This window comes from Neoarius graeffei, chromosome 5, assembly GCF_027579695.1.
Source record: "Neoarius graeffei isolate fNeoGra1 chromosome 5, fNeoGra1.pri, whole genome shotgun sequence".
NCBI classification, from domain to species: Eukaryota; Metazoa; Chordata; class Actinopteri; order Siluriformes; family Ariidae; genus Neoarius; species Neoarius graeffei.
In genome coordinates this window covers 106,768,715-106,790,513 of record NC_083573.1, presented here as the reverse complement: position 1 = coordinate 106,790,513, position 21,799 = coordinate 106,768,715, and the positions used below count along the sequence as shown (strand labels likewise).

The 21,799-nt window shown below is 41.6% G+C and overlaps 1 protein-coding gene and 3 non-coding genes across 8 annotated transcripts in view; 3 read left to right on the top strand and 1 right to left on the bottom strand.

Moving 5' to 3' along the window:
* The window catches only part of LOC132887217 (rho guanine nucleotide exchange factor 4-like), a 267,768-nt gene that overhangs the window by 68,455 nt on the left and 177,514 nt on the right, over positions 1–21,799 (bottom strand). The window lies entirely within an intron of this gene.
* Positions 1,733–1,805, top strand: trnar-ccg (transfer RNA arginine (anticodon CCG)). Its single transcript has one exon. It is a non-coding gene; the product is annotated as a tRNA-Arg (tRNA).
* Positions 9,829–9,901, top strand: trnar-ccg (transfer RNA arginine (anticodon CCG)). The gene has a single exon. It is a non-coding gene; the product is annotated as a tRNA-Arg (tRNA).
* trnar-ucg (transfer RNA arginine (anticodon UCG)) lies at positions 17,472–17,544 on the top strand. Its single transcript has one exon. It is a non-coding gene; the product is annotated as a tRNA-Arg (tRNA).

Sequence of the window (21,799 nt, the reverse complement as noted above, 5' to 3'; positions counted from 1 at the left end):
AGCCACAAGTTATCCTGCCACAACTCTGCACTGAATGAAGCAAACATAGACATGCTGGTTGATCGTCTGGCCCTGTGGCAAGAACTCTATGTGGACAATGCCCCTCACATCGAAGAAGCACACTAAGTCTTATTACTTTTCTGACACACCTCGTAGGCCTCTATAGTTGTACAGATGCTGTTGTAACAATACCAACTAAAGTATGACTCTCCAGGTGCATATCTACGGTATGCAATGCAATGTAATCGAGCATATTCCGTGTGGCCTAATGGATAAGGCATCAGCCTCCGGAGCTGGGGATTGTGGGTTCAAGTCCCACCTGGGTTAGAGCTTTACTTACAGCTCTCCAATCATATACATATTTCAGATCTTCATATACAGGAAACTCTGGTTCAATTAAGTAAAATGGATCTTGCAACTGTGATCATCACTTGATTAAGACCTCTTCACTCCATCAAAATTAAAAAGTCATGAAATAAGAACCTTGCAAAGTTGGATCAACATACTGACACCACAAACAAGCAGAGAGCTTATAAAAGAACAAAGCGCCAAGACACGTTCCTCTAAAAACGAACCCAAATCTCTAAAATGAGAATGTGGATTTGATAACAGTCATAATCATTAACTTACTTCTTCTGTCCTCCATCTGAGGAAGAGGAGAAATGAAGCAAGGAACGAAAATGAATACAGGAGGAATCAAAAAGCTCTTTATACCAAAGGAGACAGCGATGCTCACTGAAACATCGTGACCTTTGTGAATATTCTTATATCTTATCTTATTATTATATAATTTATCATCATTGGAGAATTTATATCATAGACTTACATCATATGCTGGAATAAAAAGAGAAAACTTCCACAGAGGAAGCACTGGTGCGTTCTTGATCCCCAAACTTCCTGAGTCCATTTTAAGAATTTGTACTTACATAAACATAGTAGACTTGACTGATTGATTTCCAGGTCATAGGCTGAAAGACGCATTATCGAGGAATCAAGTCTGAGTCAGTTTTGGGATGCAGTTCTGGTCGTGGAGAACCACGACCCTGTACACTTCTGTGATTTTCCTGCTCACAAGTCACCTGAATCAAGTTAGTTAATGAACAAGCCTGAAGTAGGTTGAACTGGAGGAGTTAGAGGAAGGAAACCATGAAAATATGCTCCATGCAGGTTCTTAGGTGCCTGTGAAGGCTTGGGCTTAATATATAAGACTTTGGTGTATAGACTTGAAAATGGTAGGTTTGAGTCCCACTTTTGATGAAGCAGTGTAACATTACATGAATTCTCTAAAGTCCCATTTGACAACACTATAAGTAAAACCTCCACATTCAGTACTTACAGAAACATACTGAACACCAGCAGGAAAAGGCAAGTCTGAGTACATCACATTATCAGCATCGAAAGAGATCCAGATCTACAAGACACATACTGTATGACAAAAAAGTCCAGTAACACCATACAATAACTCAAATAGCATTGTCTGCTCTGGAGAACAAAAAGCTTGTAAAGACTAACTAAAGAATACCAGGAGGTCCAACATCTATCCAAATGTAATATACAAAGGGTCATGCACAAATAAATAATGTGGAGTGGAACACTGAGGCCATCAACAAACAACTTGCAGCAATAAAATAAACAAGAAGATCAACAATGCGGCAATGCGGTGAGATCGAGTTATAAGGAAGTCCTCAGAGACACTAGCTGCGGATTGTTTAAACTGATTAGATTCCTGTGTGGCCCAGTGGCCTAATGGAAAAGGCATCAGCCTCCGGAGCTGGGGATTGTGGGTTCGAGTCCCACCTGGGTTGTTGCATGGCTTTCCAAGCTTGTTTATCACAACTAATTCATGTGAGGTCAAGAAGGCAAATGAGCCTATTGTAGTTTTTTTTTTTTTTTTTTTTGACACTCTGCATGTAATTCACACTGAGATTTGATTTTCCCACAATATTTTTGGAAAAAAAGAAAAAAAATTAGCAAAAAATGCAACATCATCTATTCTTTATCAACTTAAATAGCCCTTTTGTTAAATTAAAACAAACAAACAAACAAACAAACAAAAAAACATTTACTTCATTTCCTTAATCACCAACAATTATTATTTATCCACATTTGTAAAGGTTGGAGTAAAATATATTCGTATCACTACACAGGTGATGTATACAAAATCGCGCACTGATTGGTCAAGAGATTCAAACTATTTCTCGATAATCACCACAATGGCAGCCATGTGCTTCGTCACCGTAAGTGAGGAGGAATTACAAATGATGAAAGAAAATGCTGTTCCTAAAATAAAAGCACTAAAGATGCTCCGAAGTTTGGTCTAAAACTATTCAAAGGGAAAGTGGAGCTGTGATTTATTTTATTGATTTCAAAACAAAGTATTTTATGTGACTCAACGTAGATAAGTGACACAAGTCTGCACCGCAAAGTTATTACATTTGTATGATGCTTTTGAAGTTTGAAATAAATTATTTTTTACAATTTTTAAAAAATAATCACCTGTATTTATACTAAAATAATTACCTGCCTCGGCAAATCTTGGGGGTGGCACGGTGGTGTAGTGGTTAGCGCTGTCGCCTCACAGCAAGAAGGTCCGGGTTTGAGCCCCGTGGCCGGCGAGGGCCTTTCTGTGTGGAGTTTGCATGTTCTCCCCGTGTCCGCGTGGGTTTCCTCCGGGTGCTCCGGTTTCCCCCACAGTCCAAAGACATGCAGGTTAGGTTAACTGGTGACTCTAAATTGACCGTAGGTGTGAATGGTTGTCTGTGTCTATGTGTCAGCCCTGTGATGACCTGGCGACTTGTCCAGGGTGTACCCCGCCTTTCGCCCGTAGTCAGCTGGGATAGGCTCCAGCTTGCCTGCGACCCTATAGAAGGATAAAGCGGCTAGAGATAATGATGAGTATTTTATGTGACTCAACGTAGATAAGTGACACAAGTCTGCACCGCAAAGTTATTACATTTGTATGATGCTTTTGAAGTTTGAAATAAATTATTTTTTACAATTTTTAAAAAATAATCACCTGTATTTATACTAAAATAATTACCCGCCTCAGCAAATCTCGGGGGCGGCACGGTGGTGTAGTGGTTAGTGCTGTTGCCTCACAGCAAGAAGGTCCGGCTTCGAGCCCCGGGGCCGGCGAGGGCCTTTCTGTGCGGAGTTTGCATGTTCTCCCCGTGTCCGCGTGGGTTTCCTCCGGGTGCTCCGGTTTCCTCCACAGTCCAAAGACATGCAGGTTAGGTTAACTGGTGACTCTAAATTGAGCGTAGGTGTGAGTGTGAATGGTTGTCTGTGTCTATGTGTCAGCCCTGTGATGACCTGGCGACTTGTCCAGGGTGTACCCTGCCTTTTGCCCGTAGTCAGCTGGGATAGGCTCCAGCTTGCCTGCGACCCTGTAGAACAGGATAAAGCGGCTAGAGATAATGAGATGAGATGGTGGTTAGCATGATCGCCTCACAGCAAGAAAGTTCTGGGCTCGAACCCAGCGGCTGGTGAGGGCCTTTCTGTGTGGGGTTTGCACCCTGTGTCTGTGTGGGTTTCCTCTAGGTGCTTTGGTTTCCCCCACAATCCAAAGATGTGCAGTTAGGTTGATGTGAGGTGGCCTTGGGCTGAGGTGCCCTTGAGCAAGGTACTTAACCCCTGACTACTGCTGCTGCGTGTGTTCACTGCTTCAGATGGGTTAAATGCAGAGGACGAATTTCACTGTGCATGTGATGAATAAAGGTTTCTTCTTCGTAACTTCAACTTTGTCTCAGTTATTATTCACGGATTTTCAGTTCACTTTTGGAGAATAATTGTTAAACTGCGGATTAACTAAAGTATTTATTTTATTAAAAATGAAAAAGTTAATAACAAATATTCAAGATTTGATTTGGCTGCCACCCGTAATTAATTGTAATGTGCCGGGCATATCGGACAAAAATAGGTCAAAATTGGGATATTTTGATAATCTTTCTCTAACTTGTTAAGAACTTTATATTTTTAATATTTGTATGGAAAAATCACAAAAAACACTGTTGTAGAGTAAAAATAACTTTAGCAATCAAAAACAACACAACAGGTCCTGTCAATGAGAACCTGTCCATAAACATGAATTACTAGTACTTGGAAACACAATGTACACCAAGGGTCCATGCATTCCAAGCAACTGGGTACCATTTTTATAATGGTCTTTGGTGTGACCCAACCGTGAATAGAACTTAATACCACCCAATTGAGAGGCGGACACGCTAAACACTAGGCCAACTTGTGGCAGTGTGCCCCTCTGAAGTGAAAGTAATGTGCCATGTAAGATACATAAAAGGAGGCGTTTATGACAAGTAGAGTACGTCATAAGGCACAGTGGTAGAAGATTTCATGACATACGTGACTCGTCCAAGGGCACTGAAGGGGTTAATAAACTTTTATGAACCTTTGTACTTCCTTCATTTGCTTCTCTTTTCTTTATCTTTCAGCAGTCTGTAAAAAGAGAGATCTGATTTCTGGTTAAATCTATTTCTACACAATCACACAACATCTCTTTTTCATTTTAGATCTGGTTTTTTTTTGTGTTTTCATGACATTAGAGCTGTGCTACTTCCACCCACACTGAAGTCACATGCATCCCCTTCATTGTGCATCATTTGCCCTCTGCTGTCTAAACAACACAATTACGATGAGAAAAAACTCAGATTGTGCAGCCTGATAAGAATCACAATTCATTTTTAAAATGTTTTCGACTAGAATTGTCATAAATTTGTATCATGGTTTATTGTCACATGATATATCATTACATGCATATCTGGCACACATCATCTTACTTTATAAAAGCAGGTTTGATTATATGTAATAAGGCAGAGAGCTACACAATCCAAGTTGGTGATTCCTGGCATTGCAGTAGTTCTGCATCATCATGGATGTTTACTGGATCCATCTGTACACATATCTAGAGTTTCGCATAAAGCTCAGATTGTGCTTCAACCTTTCCTGCTCCTGCAGTGGCAGACCTTTGTGTTCCTCTACTGCAGGAAGTGGAATCTAATTAGCACCAATGTTTGAGAGAAAACAAAGCCAGGCTTTACTACTGTGATCTGTCTCTGGAGGTCCATTCAACGGAGCCTGTTTCCTTCTGACCAGCAGAAGCAGCTCCAGACCTGCCAGAACCTTCATACAAATCAGATCCTTCACCTAGAGCACTGATTTTCAATCCTTCTCCTGGGGCCTCCTGCATCTTAATCTGCTCTACCGACCTGACTGACCTCAGTGGCACATTTGATTAGCTGAGCACACCTGATTGAACCAAGAGCATATTCATCACACTAATTTCAATCAGCTGTGTTTGGTTTGGGACAAAGATAGAAAATATGCAGGACAGGAGGGTTCAGGTTGAGGATCGAGAAACACTGGACTACAGGAACCTTCTGGAGGTTGATTCAGTGCAACTTATACAGGAATATAACAATGAGAATAACATAGTTCAATTCCAGAAGCTCAGTATAGTATTATCTACAGTATATGTGGGCCAGTGACCTACTACAGAAGGCATTAACTACCTGACCAGGAAGAGGTTTGTTCAAGTCCCAGCTGGGAGGCTTTACTGTTTGTTTAAAAAAAAAATCTAAACAAAGGTATTTAGATGACGGAAACATTATTATAGACCAACCAAAGTAAAGATGTTCAAGCTTGAACACATTATCTAGAGCTCATACCCTTCTTCTATTACAAGTACAGTAGAAATGATGGGCCACACGGAAATTGGTTTGTGTGTTGGACCCGGCTGACGACAACAGCAAACAACATGCAGTGATAAACATCTGATAACAGATCAGTGCAGCAATGCTACGAGGAAGTCCTCATGGACACTAACTGTGGACTGGTGAAAGCTGATAGGAAAGTTTGCGTGTAACCTCGCAGCCCAATGGATGAGACATCTGGAGCTGGGGTTTGTAGGATTGAATCCCTCCTATTCTACTATCTGTTGTGCTAGTTATCACAGAGCTATCCCTCCATCTGCTGCGCCAACATTGCCTTCAATGGCTAGGGCATTTCTGCAGAATGCAGGACGGCAGGATCCCTAAGGACTTACTGTATGGAGAGCTTGCAACAGGCAAGAGAGCTCGAGGCCGCCCTCAACTCCGCTTCAGGGAAGTCTGTAAAAGATCTGGACATTGATGGATGGGAAAGCCTTACCCAGGATCACTGCTGCTGGACACAAGAACTCAACCACTACCTAAGGAGAGGCGAAGAGAGACTCCGGCTTGAGGCAGAAGCCAAAAGAGAATGCCGAAAGAACAAACAAACTGTATCTACTGATCCTGTCTACAGGTGCGGTAACTGTGGCAGAGTATGTTTGTCCCGTATCGGCCTGTACAGCCATAACAGGAACTTCACCAGTGCCGACAATTAGCCACTACTCCAGGAACAGACCATGGTCACCTGTGACTGATGGTGCCAACGATCCCAGTCAAAACTAAAAATGCATGATGTCTTTATGGGAAAGAATACAAAAGCAGCTAGCTGTTAATCCATTAATCCTCATCTGAGACAGTTACATTCGAGCAGAAAACAAATCAAATCTGTATTTGAAAGTCATGGGCCATTTGAGAAAATATCCACGATTCATTATTAATCCAGTAACTGGGGTTCAATTCTCACTGGTCTCCATTACAGATGTAGTATTTGGGTCAAAGAATGGAAAATTAGAGAAACTAAAATGAACTGAAACTTGATTCATTAACACTTGACAAAATGTTCTAAATGGATTCCACTTCATTAATTAATTCACTAACAGATCTGCTTTATTTACACCATCTATCAATTAAACAAAGTAATAATAATAATAAGAGGAAGAGAAAACATGCTGATTTGATCTGTGATCTGATTTGGTCTTTGTTTTTATTGAGTGTCCCGGGGGAGACGGGGATGAATGGATATTACAGTATTTTTAGCTCTTGGTCTGAACATGAACACGACCCAGTTAAAAACTAACCGAGGCATAAAATATCAAATCTAATGACCTTGAAACAATGCAAGAATGAATAACATGGCAGAGTTATTTCTTCCATGATGGGCCATAGACGCTGAGCTATATACACTCACGGGCTACTTTATTAGGAACACCCATACATAGACCTGCTGTTCGATGCCGTTCTCTAATCAGCCGATCCCTTGAATGCATCAAATCACGCAGATACAAATCAAGAGCTTCAGTTAATGTTCACGATGTTCAAACATCAGAACAGGAAAAATTGTGATCTCATCAAAGTGTGACTTTCTTTCACTGTGGTATGGGTGTTGGTTTGAGCCCGATGAGTATGAGGTTTGAGTATTTCAGAAACTGCTGATCTCCTCCTGGGGTTTTCACCAGTGGCGGCTGGTAGTCTTTCAAACAGGGGAGGCTGGTCGGTTACGATATTTCCAGATTTTAAAAGAAAAAAGAAAAAACACATCAATTTTGCCCATACTCTTGCCTCTGATCTGGCTGATTGTTGGCAGCGTCACAAACTGTGAAATAACAGGTTCTTTTGGCCCATTAGCCTACTGTCCAATATACATGATGGTGGTGTTGGGGGGGGGGGTATATTTTAACATTTTATATTTTAAAATTGTGGCATGTTGTTTAAAAATTGATCATTATTGAAAGCAGCTCTTTGTCAGGAACCTCAGCAGTAACAGCAGAGTGTTCTGGAATAGGCACAAGCACTGACCTTGGGGAGCCAAACATAGAGCTGGGTGCCACACATTTCATTCAATGACACTTTCCCTATATTTTACTTATTTTGACTGAGAAATGTTTTATTGACAATTTTGATAACCCTTCACTTTTAATCCAGGTCTGTAGTGTGAAATGTTCTCGGCTGTGTTTTTGTTTAAAAATGTTTTCCAAATTGTAGCTGTGTTTAATTCATATCCAGAAAATATATATTCCAATATAATATACTCAGCATAAGCATTTTAAATAGATTCTATATTTTTGGTGGATCCATGACATATTACTAAAGTAGCCTATTTACTGTTGTTGATGTGGGTCACTTGCTGTTAGCCAATTCACTTTCTCGTACCAGGAGAGCTGAAAGGAACGAGTATTATTCCCTACCTTTTTCACCAAGTCAATTTGAGGCGTTGGTCTACCCTGCTCTTTAATTTTAATTTTTTCCTCGAAAGGAAGACTGGCAAATGGCTTCGCCAAAATTAAATCAGTAATGCTTGGCCTCCATGCGCAGCTTTCTTGCTAGCTGACTAGCCCCCTCAAGTTCAAGTTCAGTCACTCAAATAAACGAAATTTCTGGAACTAAGATAGCAAACTTGACAACACTATATTTACACTTTATTTACAATGAAAATATATACAAACTAAAAAAGCTGGTAGAAACCGTATGTAATGAATGAAATCGAAATGTAAGCTGATCTCTTACAATACACCACAGCACTTGCGAATCCACATGGGACTGAACTGAAATTCACCGCTGCCTGTCTATATTTGAAACGAGTTGTCAATCAAAGAAAATATCCGGCCGCTTTCACCAATCACCAGTCTCCTCACGGAAACTGCCATGTCCCTCTCACTGTGAGGCTGGGAGTCCGGTGGGCGGGCATTTTCGCAGTATTTGTCCAATAACCGTCTTGCATTTTGATATTGAAAAGCGCAGAGCTCCCAAATGCCACTGAAGTCCACTGAGGCTGGGCTGCATCGCGCTGTCACGAGGGGGAAAAACTCACGCACACATTAAGCGAACTGGGGAAAGTTATAACGGAATGATTTCGCACTGTAGTTGGGTTGAGCACATATATTTCTATGATTCTGGATCTGAAACAGCAATGTTATAAGGTCGGCTATAACATAAGCCTAGCGCAATTCATCCTACACGATGGTCGTCATTTTTAGAGGAGGCTGAGCCTCCCTCGTTGTCTTAGAGCAATCGCCTGTGGTTTTCACACACAACAGTCTCAAGAGTTTACACAGAATGGTGCCAAAAACAAAAAACACCGAGTTGGGTGAGTGAGGGACAGTGCTGTAAGAGAGGGTCAGAGGAAAATGGACAGATTGGTTCGAGCTCTTCTGCCAGGAAGGATATAGTAACTCATATAATCACTCTTTACAACCGTGGTGAGCAGAAAAGCATCTCAGCATGCAACAGAATAGAACAGAAGAACACACTGAGTTCCACTCCTGCAGCCAAGAACAGGGATCATAGAATCAACAAGAAGTTCCTATTAAAGTGGCCAATGAGGGTATGTTCAGAAGATGGAGCTGCAATAATCTTACACTTCAATGGGTGATATACAGCATAAACTGAGAACCTAATGGATCTGGAGCTGGGGATTGTGGGTTCAAGTCCCACCTAGGTTGTACATTTAACATTTACAGCAATGAGTCACATTAAAGTGTTGAAGAACATCTTCAGCAAACTCAAGAGAGTAATCTGACCATGACTTCTTGACAGACATGAAGGAGAATAAAGTTACATCTGCTGATGTCTCATGGCAATACATGGTTATTCAATAAAAAATCAGTCTAACAGCTTTCTTTAACTTAGAAGATGCTATTAAACCAACTGTAAAAGCTTACAAAGATGTGGAACATCAAGGTCACTGCTCTGACTTTGTGTTCATCGACTGCAGGAACTGGAATCTAATTAGTGCCCATGTCTGAGAGAGAAAAAGCCAGGCTTTACCACTGTCAGCACTGTGATCTGTCTCTGGAGGCCCATTTGAGGGAACCCATGTTCTGCTGACCTAAAGGAGAGCAGAAAAAGCTCCAGATCTGCCAGAACCCTCATGTTAATTAGATCCTTCACCCAGAATTGTGTTAATGGATTATTCTTGTATAAGATCCAGGAGCCTTATAAAACAGATGGTCCAGTGGCCTAATGGATAAGGCATCAGCCTCCGGAGCTGGGGATTGTGGGTTCAAGTCCCACCTGGGCTGTTGTACTATTATTGAGGAGCACACTCTGCTACAAAGACAAGGCAAAAATGGATTGAAGCAGGTGCATGGTAAAATAAACTGATCTTATGATTTGTTTAATGCTGCTTCATGAAGATTGTTGGTGCCTCTGGTAAGAGTAATGTGAAGTCTCCTTACATTAAAACAATGCAGGAATATGTTGGAGAACCTCTGAAAGAACTCTCATGACAAATGGCATGCAGTCCACAGAACCTGACTGGTGAAATTGCTAATTTAGATCCCATGAATCAATTATAAGATCAAATACAATATCTCCAAATCATCACGGATATACTTTATAATTAAAGTTTAGCTCTGTGAATCCATGTCTTAATGAGAATGTCCACTGAGATGTCCCAGAGCTTGATTTCATTCCATTTGTTTTTCATTATCCATGGAAATATATAAACTATAATCCCAAGATACCTGCATACTCTCTAAAGCATAACAATTTAATTTGTGCATAAACTATGATGCAGCGTTATAAATCATCTCAGCAATTCAGCACTTACTGAAACAGCAGAATGTCTGAAACATAAAGAAGTGTCGGAAAAAACTGCTGTATGTACCAATAAACAAACACCATCAGCATAGAGGCAGCACGAGCCAACATCTGGATAGTTCACCTTATCTGAATGCACAGCAATCCGGGGTTCCTACAAACGGCCTACAAAACAATACTTCAAGTGAGGGTAAGTCATTTTGGAGAAACAGCAAGAGTAGCAAGATTTTGAAAGTATCCAACCCCCTCACTTCAGGCCTCCCTCTAAAGCCACATGAACACACAATGCCTGACTACTTCTGCAGGACGAGTCCATGAGAAAGAGGGGAGGGGGATTGTAGCATGTCGTTGTTATTTCTAACTACCTCATGTCTCATTCACATCTACCTAACATTATCATAGTGAATGTAAACATACTCACAGCTGCTGAGTAGCTTGCTAGCTTTAGCAATACGTCTACCTGACCTTGTGGAAGACTCCAGTCACATGTGACAAGTGAATAACAGACCGTTGCTATGAATAACAGACTGTTGCTATGTATAACAGACCATTGCTATGAAAAACAGGCCATTGCTATGAACAACAGACCATTCCTATGAATAACAGACCGTTACCATGAATAACAGACCATTGCTATGAATAACAGACTGTTGCTATGTATAACAGACCATTGCTATGAATAACAGACTGTTTCCATGAATAACAGACTGTTGCCATGAATAACAGACCTTTGCTATGTATAACAGACCATTGCTATGAATAACAGACTGTTTCCATGAATAACAGACCGTTGCCATGAATAACAGACCATTGCTATGAATAACAGACTGTTGCTATGTATAACAGACCATTGCTATGAATAACAGACTGTTGCCATGAATAACAGACCATTGCTATGAATAACAGACCATTGCTATGAATAACAGACTGTTGCTATGTATAACAGACCATTGCTATGAATAACAGACTGTTGCTATGAACAACAGACCAGTGCTATGAATAACAGACCATTGCTATGAATAACAAACCACTGTTATGAATAACAGACTGTTGCCATGAATAACAGACCATTGCCATGAATAACAGACCATTGCCATGAATAACAGACCGTTGCTATGAATAACAGACTGTTGCTATGAATAACAGATCAGTGCTATGAACAACAGACCTTTGCTATGAATAACAGACTGTTGCTATGTATAACAGACCATTGCTATGAATAACAGACTGTTTCCATGAATAACAGACTGTTGCCATGAATAACAGACCATTGCTATGAATAACAGACCATTGCTATGAATAACAGACTGTTGCTATGTATAACAGACCATTGCTATGAATAACAGACTGTTGCTATGAACAACAGACCAGTGCTATGAATAACAGACCATTGCTATGAATAACAGACCACTGTTATGAATAACAGACTGTTGCCATGAATAACAGACCATTGCCATGAATAACAGACCATTGCCATGAATAACAGACCATTGCTATGGATAACAGACCACTGTTATGAATAACAGACTGTTGTCATGAATAACAGACCATTGCTATGAATAACAGACCACTGCTATGAACAACAGACCATTGCTATGAATAACAGACTGTTGCTATGTATAACAGACCATTACTATGAATAACAGACTGTTTCCATGAATAACAGACTGTTGCCATGAATAACAGACCACTGCTATGAATAACAGACCATTGCTATGAATAACAGACTGTTGCTATGTATAACAGACCATTGCTATGAATAACAGACTGTTGCTATGAACAACAGACCAGTGCTATGAATAACAGACCATTGCTATGAATAACAGACTGGTGTTATGAATAACAGACCATTGCTATGAATAACAGACTGCTGCTATGAACAACAGACCATTGCTATGTATAACAGACCATTGCTATGAACAACAGACCAGTGCTATGAAAAACAGACCATTCCTATGAATAACAGACCGTTGCCATGAATAACAGACCTTTGCTATGTATAACAGACCATTGCTATGAATAACAGACTGTTTCCATGAATAACAGACTGTTGCCATGAATAACAGACCATTGCTATGAATAACAGACCGTTACTATGAATAACAGACCATTGCTATGAATAACAGACTGTTGCCATGAATAACAGACCATTGCCATGAATAACAGACCATTGCCATGAATAACAGACCATTGCCATGAATAACAGACTGTTGCTATGAATAACAGACTGTTCTTATGAACAACAGACCAGTGCTATGAATAACAGACCGGTGTTATGAATAACAGACCACTGCTATGAATAACAGACTGCTGCTGTGCACAACAGACCATTGCTATGTATAACAGACCATTCCTATTAATAACAGACCGTTGCCATGAATAACAGACCTTTTCTATGTATAACAGACCATTGCTATGAATAACAGACTGTTTCCATGAATAACAGACCGTTGCCATGAAGAACAGACCATTGCCATGAATAACAGACCGTTGCTATGAACAGACCATTGCTATGAATAACAGACAGTTGCTATGAATAACAGACAGTTGCTATGAACAACAGACAGTTGCTATGAACAACGGCCCATTGCTATGAATAACAGACCGTTGCTATGAACAACAGACCGTTGCTATGAATAACAAACCATTGCTATAGTGGTGCTCGAAAGTTTGTGAACCTTGTGAAAGTTTGCTGATCTGGATCAACAAACCGGAATGATCCATGAAAAACGGGTTTTTTTTCAATCACTTATAACTCTGTCAATTTTCATGATTTTTCATTCATTTTTAAGAATTTTGTTCAGGGCAGCAGGTTGCAACTTTTCCTTACTAAGCGTCATTCTCTATCTCTTACCGTTCTGCATCTACAGGGTACGGTGACCACACGTCCTGGTTTCTGACAGCTAGTGCAAATTACTACGACTTTAGTCATGGTCTCTATCTAGTTTCATTTTACTGTCAGAGCATTTATTGAGTTATTCATTGATGCTGGAATGCAAAGAGAATTTCCAGAAAGAGAATGAAAATGCTTCTAAAATAAATGTCCTTCCCTGGCTGAAATTAAAACATAAAACATACTGTAACATGCTGCTCCATTGAATGCTGAAGAACATCTTCAAAGCAAGTTATACTTTTGCGACAGCGTCTATAAACAGTCGTTCCCTCACCGAGACAAAAACTCACAGCTTTTCACGTTACTGAGAATTCATCAAGTGTAAACTCCTCAGTCCTGAAGATGTTTTTAAATTGGTCGATTTGGAGGTACTAGAGGTATTAGAAAATGGCTCAACATCTCCTGACCAGAATCCAGCAGTGTGCCGGAAGACAAAAAGGTTCACAACCAAATTCTGTTGGAAGTGAACTGACCATGATAGGAGTAGAATCTTAAACAGGTAATTTTCCCACTGATCATTTCAGCACCATGTTGCTTTCACACGATGCATCCGTGAGTGAGGACGCCCTGTATACATACACTACCGTTCAAAAGTTTGGGGTCACTTTGAAATGTCCTTATTTTTGAAAGAAAAGCACTGTTCTTTTCAATGAAGATCACTTTAAACTAATCAGAAATCCACTCTATACATTGCTAATGTGGTAAATGACTATTCTAGCTGCAAATGTGTGGTTTTTGGTGCAATATCTCCATAGGTGTATAGAGGCCCATTTCCAGCAACTCTCACTCCAGTGTTCTAATGGTACAATGTGTTTGCTCATTGCCTCAGAAGGCTAATGGATGATTAGAAAACCCTTGTACAATCATGTTAGCACAGCTGAAAACAGTTGAGCTCTTTAGAGAAGCTATAAAACTGACCTTCCTTTGAGCAGATTGAGTTTCTGGAGCATCACATTTGTGGGGTCGATTAAATGCTCAAAATGGCCAGAAAACTGTCTTGACTATATTTTCTATTCATTTTACAACTTATGGTGGGAAATAAAAGTGTGACTTTTCATGGAAAACACAAAATTGTCTGGGTGACCCCAAACTTTTGAACGGTAGTGTACGCTTGTCCATGTTTCCTTTCCATGCATTCTTTTCTCGTGTGCTTGAAACACAAAGAAGCATAGCTAAGAAACTAAAGGAGGAAGTACAATGAAATAAATGCGAAACGAGACAGATCAGATGTGCTTTGTTGACACTACTGATTAGTGTGTCCTGATTGGAGCTCTGATCCTATCCTTTTATTTATTTATTTATTTATTCATCAGGCACCTCAGTGGAGCCATACATAAATTATATTTTAAGCTTTGGGTCTGAACATGACCTCTGTATCCCAGTGACCCAGAATGCATGAGAGAGAAGAGAACATCTGCTGGAATAGTTTGAAATAGAGCCACGAGGGAGAAGCTGATTCCTTAGTTCCTCCATAGAAAGGGACAGAAGAAATAAGCAGGACAATTAAAGTTGGAAGGTCATTCTGTTCACACACACACACACACACACTTGTTTCTGCGATGGATACAATACCGTGATCACTGAAGGAATCTCTGGTACTCAGTGTTACACACTGTTATACACACCCACGCTCGCCTGCGTACCTTTTTGAACATCTGTGTAGTTAAAAGTGATATGCACTAGATGGCACGTCGGAGCCAAAACATCCCTGTCCAACTGGTTTCCATGGCGACCTGAAAAATGTTGAGTAATTTCATACCAGCTGTTGTGTTTTGTTACATATTTGTCTCTGTGCAGCAGCATGGAAATGTTAAACACGCAGACAAGCTTTGTTGCTTCTTTTTAAAACGTTGCTCTGATTGACGTCATGAGCTGCATCTCAAATCCAAGGAAGTATTGACTAATCTGAACGTTCCAGAAGGTCGTGATGCAAATGAGGTTTGAATTCTGAAAAACTTGTTAGTGTTGGGAGTGAAGTGTTTTAAACAGTGTACAGAATAAGTACGCAATTTGCAACATCTTGTCGCTTCACGCTACACTGCTCCGACTTCTGCACTATTTGAAAGAAAGAATGTGAGGAAGAAGAAAGTAGAAGGTGTGTTTGGAGGTTCTGTAGCTTTATATGATCCAATGTCCTTATAGGTAAAACTGAAATTTGGGGTGCTGGAGATTGTAGGGTTGAATCTTCCTGAGGTGTTTTACCGAGATTTTAGTAACTGTATAAGTTTATTACAAGCCATATTGTGCAACACGGATCTAATAAAAAGCAAAGGGGAGTCCCATATACGTTTTCGTACATTGGGGGAGTGCCTGTTAGAGAGCGCACTTGTCCTGGGCCATCGGCATAGTGAGGTAGGGTGGCCAGTTCCTTTTCTCACCGCCTTTAACTTCCCCAGTGTTTCCACCAGGTCCCCATTCACTGCTGGGTGGACAGGGAGCGAGCCCCAGATCCCCGTCGAGCCGAGGCTCGAACCAGGGACCGTTCGCTTAGCGGTCAGGCACTCTAACCACTTGGCCACCTGCGCTCCGGATCTAATAAACTGTGTTTTGACAAGTTTGTTGTATTTAGATGATACAGTGATAACATCTACTGAATTGTAGGCAATTACATGTCAATATGTAATTGGCCGGCACGGTGGTGTAGTGGTTAGTGCTGTCGCCTCACAGCAAGAAGGTCCAGGTTCGAGCCCCGTGGCCGGCGAGGGCCTTTCTGTGCGGAGTTTGCATGTTCTCCCCGTGTCCGCGTGGGTTTCCTCCGGGTGCTCCGGTTTCCCCCACAGTCCAAAGACATGCAGGTTAGGTTAACTGGTGACTCTAAATTGACCGTAGGTGTGAATGGTTGTCTGTGTCTATGTGTCAGCCCTGTGATGACCTGGCGACTTGTCCAGGGTGTACCCCGCCTTTCGCCCATAGTCAGCTGGGATAGGCTCCAGCTTGCCTGCGACCCTGTAGAACAGGATAAAGCGGCTACAGATAATGAGATGAGATATGTAATTGGCCGGCACGGTGGTGTAGTGGTTAGCACTGTCACCTCACAGCAAGAAAGTTCTGGGTTCGAGCCCAGCAGCCAGCGAAGGCCTTTCTGTATGGAGTTTGCATGTTCTCCCCGTGTCTGCGTGGGTTTCCTCCAGGTGCTCCGGTTTCCCCCAAAGACATGCAGTTAGGTTAACGTGGGGCGGCCTTGGGCTGAAGTGCTCTTGAGCAAGGTACTTAACCCCTGACTGCTCCCCGGGCGCTGTAGTGTGGCTGCCCACTGCTGTGTGTGCGGGTGTGTGTTCACTGCTTCAGATGGGTTAAATGCAGAGGATGAATCTCACTGTGCTTGAAGTGTGCATGTGACAAATAAAGGTTCCTTCTTCTTCTAAATATGAGAATAAAGCATCATCAGTATGTCTCATCCATCTGTACCACTATCACAGTAAACAATAAAGCTATTTGTTGGCTTGTGGGTGTTGGTCGTAGCAGCAGTGACACTGTCAGATGATCATCGTAATTTTCTGGCACTGACCAGGGCTATCTTTGGTTGCAAGACTGTGCCAACAACCATCTTTGAACCTCTCGCACAGTGTGATGTTTGGTGCCATGACCACAGATTCCACCATTTTGGTTTTCAGGTTGGCCCAGTTGGCTAACAGGTAAGGCAACAGCCTTTATCATTGGGGGTTCAAGTCCCACCTGGGTTCCCCTTTGTTGTGTAGCAAGAGACTCTGGGTTTCTGTGCAGAAAGTCGCCAAGAGGAGGTCAGTGGTTACTTACACACTAACTGAAGGGTGGAGCATTTGGCCAAACTGATATGCAACCCATTGCTTAATCATAAGAATTCTGTTGGAGGAGGTTGTGTTTTTACCTCCATTTCTTTGCCTGTTGCCAACATAAAGTATTTAGATCCAGTATATTTTTTGTCTGTTCCCAATGTAAAAAAAAAGCAATGCATAGATTTTGATACAATTTTAAGGAAAGGTTTGAACAATTTCTAATCATTTTAATTTCTCATCATGGGCCAAGGAACAACTGATTAGATTTGATTGATTAGATAGATCCAAATCCAGATATGTACTGTATATGGAGCCAGATTTTTTTGTCAGTTCCCAACATCACTCAAAAAGCAGTGAATGGATTCAAACAGATTAACTGAGGCTGGTTCTAAAGCTCTGAGAAGCCCAGTGGCCTAATGGATAAGGCATCAGCCTTCGGAGCTGGGGATTGTGGGTTCAAGTCCCACCTGGGTTGTTCTATAGTTGTAGTTCAATAAGGATCCCCCACACAACTGAAGTCTCCTGACCCAAGAAGTTGCACAATAGTAGTAATGCAATAGTATAAGAACACAAGATGGAGAATTTCCTAATTTTCGTTACATGGCTTGTTCAGGATGTATCTTCACAGGGAGAGAGATGTGGAAAGGGAAACTGTACAACCTCATTTTTGATTGTGTAGTTTGTTTTTTTTTAAAGCATTTTACTACATGGTGGTCACTCCAGTAGCCTAATGGATAACAACCTCTGGATTTGGGGGATTGTGGGCTTAAGTCTCACCTGGGGTGAAAATTTATTGTTATGATTTCCTACAAATAGCATCTTTAAGCAAGTTGAAAAGATACTGTTTCAAAGAGAACCACTGTAGTGATAATGTGATGTAGCAATATATCAGTTATCAGGTCACCAGAATGCAACCCCGTTTAACAAGTCATTACGTTTACATGCACAAAGTATTCTGGTTTATGTCCTGATCCCACAAAAGACGATGAGTCTCATTTATCAACCTAACATCAAAACCAGTGCAGATCCGAGTGGAGAAACCATCATATGACAGGGTTCACGTGTGATTTATGAAATGTTTTTATCTTACCAAAATGTAAGAACAGTCTGAAAATGGCTGAAAACATCATCATTCTTAATTTAGAGGCCACACCACTAGATTTTACAACATGAACAGGCCAAGAAGAGAAACTTTTCCACCCTTTTAATAGAAGCTCTAATGTCACAAGTCCAACTGAATGAATTATTTTTATTTGGCAGCCTGAAGGCATCATAGGAAATGAGAAAACTGCAGTATGGGAAAAAAAAAATCACTACTGCAGTCAACAACAGTTCAGTTCAGTTTTATTTTTCATATGCATGTTACACAGGGTCAACATCAGTGGCGAAGTGTTACTATTAGAGCTGGGACTTGAGCTCTGCCAAACCTTAGCCAGACACCAAAAAAGCAACAGGGCAAAGGATTTTGTAAGGGATTAGCGTCAGGCTGCCAGGTTGCTCTGTTGTGTGTAGCTGCTGATGTTGATTTTAAAAGTAACTCAGTAAATTACACAGGGAAATGAATACTTAAGTCTGAGTGAAAAATACTGTAGCGAGCATGCAGCGTGGAAGAAGAGTCTGGGGACAGAAATCTTAGTTTCTCAGTCGTTAGCCTGTAGCTCTTGATAGCACTGCCTTGACTGCTTTATTAGCATTTGCTGACACTACTGATGAACGCTACACTGGCTGGAAGGCGACTTCACTGCTGCGCTGATAGAGCCGATTCGTGGTTAAGCTCGTGTTGGCCTTTGAGCAGGTCTAGGGTGATAAATTTTTGGTCCCTCCCACTATAAATCAAAATCTGATTGTTAATTCATCTGTCACTTCCTACATAAACATACACTGTCATGGCCTTCTGTCCCGGCAGTGAAGTCCTAACCAATGAGTGAGCAGCTCAAAACTCTTCTCATCCTAGAGACAACAAACAAAATAATCTCATTGGATAACTCGATTTTAATGTTTTCAGGACAGTAATTTCTGTCCTTTCATTTCTGAAACACATTTGATAGAAAATGAGGTCGAATTAGAAGAGAAGAATTAAAACAGGCCTCTAAAGGACTAGAAGGCCCTGATGGTTCCCCTCTGGTCAACATTCCAGTGAAATGTGTTGGACTAGATAAGAAACAGAAACAAGTCTCTCAGCAAGCACTGGAGCCCAACAGGAGTTTAACAGTACAGCAATATCTCATTATCTGTAGCTGCTTTATCCTGTTCTACAGGGTCGCAGGCAAGCTGGAGCCTATCCCAGCTGACTACGGGCGAAAGGCGGGGTACACCCTGGACAAGTCACCAGGTCATCACAGGGCTGACACATAGACACAGACAACCATTCACACTCACATTCACACCTACAGTCAATTTAGAGTCACCAGTTAACCTAACCTGCATGTCTTTGGACTGTGGGGGAAACCGGAGCACCCGGAGGAAACCCACGCAGACATGGGGAGAACACGCAAACTCCGCACACAAAGGCCCTCGCTGGCCACGGGGCTCGAACCCGGACCTTCTTGCTGTGAGGTGACAGCGCTAACCACTACACCACCATACTGCCCCAGTACAGCAATATAAAAATTCAAAATTTTAGCAAAGCAAAATTGCAATTGACCTTATCCTGGCATGAGCCCAGGTCTACAGGATACCAAACCTGCACAACACCAAAGAGCCAGGCTCACTGGTATGAGAGACAGAGCCCATACTCAACTGTAGTGATGGGCACTCTGTCACACTGCCCTCCCCTTCAGGAGATGCACCCATGCACTTCACACACACAGGTGTCCCTCATGCATCCGCCAGCCATACTTCTCCCATACCAGAGTGCCCCATCCACTTGTGCTTTACCCATCTCTGGGGTCCCTCACACAGGGGCCACCTATCCTGGGGGTCCCTTGTATAGCTCACACACAGGGCAGTGGCCTTCCGGCAAGCCATCCCACTCCTGACACCATCTGTAGCGAAGCAAGAGAACAGTGACCTGATCCTGCCTTGAACCCATCTACAGTATGCCAAACCTGCACCCTGACCACAACACCAAAGATCTAGGCTCATTGGTATGACAGTCAGAGCACATACTCAACTGTAGTAACGGACACTGTCACGAAAGTCCTAAAAATAAAATAGAAATAGAATAAAAATAAAAATAGAAATAACTAAAAATCTGATGGGAAAGCATGTGCATATTATTACCTAGGGGGTGTAGCACAATCACCAGTATTGCACATTGGAGAAAGTGACGTGTGTGAGTACCAATAATTGCACATTGTTGAAAGAAAAATTCAGTACTAACTGAAAAAACAGAGTTTTGTGATAGGTTGGTAAACAGTGCAGGTGATCCAGTGCAGTGTGGAATGATTAAGTGTTAGAGTTAAGAAGTCTGATGGCCTGATAATAAAAACTGTTCTTGAGTCTGGTAGTCCGTGCAGCCATACTTCTGTATTGTCTTCAAGATGGTAACAAGGAAAACAGCTGGTGTACTGGGTGACTGTGGTCCTTAACGATGCTGTGTGCCTTCCAAAAGCACCTTTGGAGGCAGATGTCCTGAATGGCAGGGAGACTCTTGCCAGTGATGTGCTGTACTGCCTCCACTACTCTCTGTAATGATTTCCGGTTGGAGGCAGAGGAGCTCCCATACCATAGCAAGCACTCAACTGTGTACCTGTAGAAGTTTGAGATGATGTTGGCGTTCATGCCAAACTTCTCCACCCTCCTCAGGAAGTACAGCCTCTGGTGAGCTTTCCTGACCACAGCGTCCATGTGTGTTGTCCAAGAAAGATCCTCCGTGATGTTCACACCAAGGAACTTGAAGCCGTGGACCATTTTGATCTCAGCTTTGCTGATGTACAGTGGTGCTTGACAGTTTGTGAACCCGTTAGAATTTTCTATATTTCTGCATAAATATTGGTCATTTATTTATTGAGGAAAATTATCCAATATTACATATTTGTGAGTGGCAAAAGTATGTGAACATTTGCTTTTAGTATCTGGTGTGACCCCCTTGTGCAGCAATAACTGCAACTAAACCTTTCCGGTAACTGTTGATCAGTCCTGCACACCGGCTTGGAGGAATTTTAGCCCATTCCTCCATACAGAACAGCTTCAACTCTGGGATGTTGGTGGGTTTCCTCACATGAACTGCTCACTTCAGGTCCTTCCACAACATTTCGATTGGATTAAGGTCAGGACTTTGACTTGGCCATTCCAAAACATTAACTTTATTCTTCTTTAACCATTCTTTGGTAGAACGACTTGTGTGCTTAGGGTCGTTGTCTTGCTGCATGACCCACCTTCTCTTGAGATTCAGTTCATGGACAGATGTCCTGACATTTTCCTTTAGAATTTGCTGGTATAATTCAGAATTCATTGTTCCATCAATGATGGCAAGCTGTCCTGGCCCAGATGCTGCAAAACAGGCCCAAACCATGATACCACCACCACCACCATGTTTCATAGATGGGATAAGGTTCTTATGCTGGAATGCAGTGTTTTCCTTTCTCCAAACATAATGCTTCTCATTTAAACCAAAAAGTTCTATTTTGGTCTCATCTGTCCACAAAACATTTTTCCAATAGCCTTCTGGCTTGTTCACATGATCTTTAGCAAACTGCAGATGAGCAGCAATGTTCTTTTTGGAGAGCAGTGGCTTTCTCCTTGCAACCCTGCCATGCACACCATTGTTGTTCAGTGTTCTCCTGATG